The sequence below is a fragment of the Marmota monax genome, unplaced genomic scaffold, assembly GCF_021218885.2.
Source record: "Marmota monax isolate L192 unplaced genomic scaffold, Marmota_monax_Labrador192_F-V1.1 WCK01_AAM20220418_F8-fsc00004, whole genome shotgun sequence".
Classification (NCBI taxonomy): Eukaryota; Metazoa; Chordata; class Mammalia; order Rodentia; family Sciuridae; genus Marmota; species Marmota monax.
Window position 1 is genome coordinate 16,570,676 of NW_026692881.1, and position 4,129 is coordinate 16,574,804.

Here is a 4,129-nt window from a genome sequence, read left to right on the forward strand (position 1 = left end):
GCCAGATAGTTATTTGATAACGACTCTGAAGTTATCTAGAGGCCTACCCTCAGTCACCTCTTAGTATAAACTCAGGTGTGATCCAAAGGGGCTCTTCTGAATAAAATAATATTCCACTATGCAAACACCATAGAGTGTATTTCACAAGCCTATATGGGAAAACTTACTATACACCTAGACTACATGGTGTATAAATATATAATAGCTTATTGCTCTCAAGCTGCATACTTGTATAGCATGTTACTATATTAAATACTGTGAACAACTGTAATACAATGGTAAGTATCTATATTTCTAAATGTAGAGAAGGGGCCAGGCATGGTGGCTCACGCCTATAATTCCAGAGTCTCGGGAGGCTAAGACAAGAGGATGGCAAGTTCAAAGCCAGCCTCAGCAACTGAGAAGAGGCCCTCAGCAATTTAGTGAGACTCTGTCTCAAAAGAAAACATAAAAAGGACTGGGAATGTGGCTCAGTGGTTAAGAAGCCCTGGGTTCAATGTCTGGGGAAAGAAAGAAAGAAAGGAAGGAAGGAAGGGAGGGAGGAAGGAAGGAAATGTATAAGTATAGTATAGTAAAAATGACATAAAAGATTTTTTAAAATGATACTCCTGTATAGGGCGAAAACCATGAATGGAGCTTCTGGGACTGGAAGTTGCTCTGGGTGAATCAGTGAATGAGTGGCAAGTGCACATGAAGATCTAGGACATGAGGATCACTCTGCTACAATGTATTTATTTTAAAATATTTTTCGTTCTTCAGTAATAAATTACCTTAGCTTATTGTAACATTTTTACTCTATAAACTCTTAAAATTTTTGACTCTTTTGCAATCACTTAGATTAAAAGACAAGCACATTATAAAACTATATAACATATTTTCTTTATATCCTTATTATAAAAGTGTTTTCTATTAATTTTTCCTTTTAAACTTTTTGATTAAAAACTAAGACAAACACATAAAATAGGTGAGGCCTTCACAGGGTCAGAATGATTAGTCTTTCACTTATACATTTTGTTCTGCTGGAAGGCTTTAAGGGGCAATAATATATATGGAGCTGTTATCTCCTTTGATAACAATGCATTCTTCAGGAACAGCTCCTAAAGGTCCTTCCTGAGACTGTTTTACAGTTAACTTTTTTATAAAAAAAACAAAGATAAAAGTATAGGATATTAAATACACAAACCAGTAACATAGCCGTGTGTTATCATTATTAAGTATTATGTACTGTATTTCATTCAGTGTTATACTTTCATTTGACTGCACAGTAGGCTTGTTCACACTAGCATCCCAACAAACATGTGAGTAATGTTGCTCTAGGACATTATGACAGCTATGACATCACTGTGCAATAGGAACTTTTCAGCTTCATTATAATCTTACAGGATGGAATTTTTTCCACGAGTATATATCTGTAATTGCATTGTGGTCCTAGAGACTTTGAGGGGATCATGAAGCCACTGTAGTGTGTCGGTTATTAGTCCTGCCCAGAACACTATAGTTCTGCTGCACAAGGATATATAATAATAACTGATTAGTGTGTCCATTCCATACAAGAAAATGGAAACTGAATAGCCAGAGGAAACCTTCCCCAACACTGAAAAGTATGGTGAATTTGGTAAGTGCCCTGCAGAAGATATAGAAGAGGAGCAAGCTTTGAAAAATCTCAAAACACTGATGAGATGGTTGAATTACGAACTCTGCTTCAGAGCAAGAATGCTGGGGCAGCAATTGGAAAAGGAGGCAAGAATATTAAGGCTCTCTGGACAGACACAATGGCAGTGTTTCAGTTTCAGACAGCAGTGGCCCTGAGCACATATGGAGTATCAGTGTTGATACTGAAACAATTGGAGAAATTCTGAAGAAAATCATCTCTACCTTGGAAGAGGGCCTACAGTTGCCATCACCCACTGCAACCAGCCAGCTCCCCCTCTAATCTTATGCAGTGGAATGCTTAAATTACCAACACTGTAAAGGAAGTGACTTTGCGAGTTGAAACTGTTGATTCAGCAGAGTCTGACAGGACGAACCATTGGGGTCAAAGAACTTTGAAAGAATACTCAGGCAACAATCCAGTTTTTCCAGGAATGCTACCCTCATTCCACTGATAGAGTCATTCTTATTGGAGGAAAGCTTGATAGGGTGGTAGAGTGCATAAAGATAACCCTTGATCTTATATATGAATCTCCCATCAAAGGACATGCACAGCCTTATGATCCCAATTTTTATGGTGAAACATAATTATGGTGGTTTTACAATGATTTTTGGTGACTACCATGGACATCCAGTGGGATTTCCCAGGCAGGGAAGAGGTGGTTTTGACAGAATTCCACCTGGTAGGAATCCCATGCCTCTCTCTAGAAGAGATAATGATAATATGAGCCCTCATCAAGGACCACCTCTTCCTCCTGGTCAAGGTGGCTGGGGTCTAGCAGAACTCAAAATCCTCTTCTTCTTCTTCTTCTTCTTCTACCACCACCACCTAGAGGAGAAGATCTAAATTAAAGATTTTTTTTTTTTATAGTACTGGGAATTGGACCCAGGGCCTACACACATGGTAGGCAAGCCCCCATACCACTGAGCTATGTCTCTGGCCCTAGAGGGGGAGGCCTCATGGCCTGAAACAAAAGAGGAAGACCTGGAGACTGCTGTGGTGGCACAGTTGGTTTCAGTGCTAATGAAACTTGGGACTCTGCAATAAATACATGGAGCCCATCAGAATGGCAGGTGGCTTATGAACCACAGAGTGACTCTGGATAAGGTTATTCCTATGAAGGAGTCGTAGCTCATATGGTGATCTTGATGGGCCTATTATTACAACACAAGTAACTATTCCCAAAGATTTGGCTGGGGGCCTGGGATTGTGGCTCGCCTAGCATGTGTGAGGCACTGGTTTGAGTCTCAGTGCTGCATATAAATAAATGAATAAAATTTTAAAAAAAAGATTTGACTGGATTTATCATTGGCAAAGGTGGTCAGCGGATTAAGCAAATGTGTCATAAGTCAGGAGATTCGACCAAAATTGATGGTGAGCCTTTAGAAGGACTCAAAGATCAGACCATTACCATTACAGGAACACAGGACCAGATACAGAATGCACAGTATTGGCTGCAGAACAGTGTGAAGTATTCTGGAAAGTTTTTCTAAGGCTAGTAAAGAACTGAAGGAATCCTGTATCTTTTTTTTTTTTAAATCTGTTTCTGTTTAAAAAGTCAACATTCCTTTGCTTCATAGCATGAAGAATCTGTTGAAGTATTCCTTTTATAAGGAGATACAATAATCTTAAATTATATATATAAAAAAATCTTATGGGACCATCATCACATATGCAGTCCATGGTTAAACAAAACATTGTTATTCTGTGCATGGCTATATATTATAAACAATAAAATAAAAATTCATTTAAAATTATTGAATTCATGATTTTTACATATTAAGTTTTTGTTGGGTTGAGATTTTCCCACTAATAAACACACACACACAAAAACCAAGTTTATTCAGGGGAGGGTTCACTAAACGTGTCACATTAGAAAGGAATTCTGTTCCTCAAAGAGGCTGGGGATCTTGAAAGTTTAAGAAATAAAAAGAAAGCTGTGAGGAACTGCTTTGGAATCTGGAAAATGTTATGTCAATGAAACAGATGCGCTCAAGGAATAGCTTCCCTGGTCTCTGAAGAAAAGTGCATGATCAAAAACAAAACAAAAAACCCTCGAAATGGGGTGGCCCTAGTTGGATAAATGGATGAGATGAGCAGCTACACTCCCAGAAGCCCAAGGGCTTGAGACTCCACCAGAGAAGTTCAATTCCCAGTGTTTCCTTTTCCTCAACAACTGGAGCCTTTGTTTTTCTTTTGATCTCTATTTCTTTTGTCATGAAAGAAAACAGTTACTACTATTGTTATTATTATTATAACAGCAAAGCTGAGGAAGGTCCAGAGAGAGACACTTAAGTATACCTGCTCTTTATGAAGCCAGATTATGTAATGATGAGAAGGATGTTCTGAGGTGCATCTTCATTGTGCACATGCGCGCGCGTGTGTGTGTGTGTGTGTGTGTGTGTGTGTGTGAGAGAGAGAGAGAGAGAGAGAGAGAGAGACAGACAGAGAGAAGGATCTGCATGTTGGGATACTACA

General features: G+C 38.8%; 1 pseudogene; it reads left to right on the forward strand.

Moving 5' to 3' along the window:
* Positions 1 to 622: 622 nt before the first annotated feature.
* On the forward strand, positions 623 to 3,215 carry LOC124096506 (heterogeneous nuclear ribonucleoprotein K-like; annotated as a pseudogene).
* Positions 3,216 to 4,129: the final 914 nt, after the last annotated feature.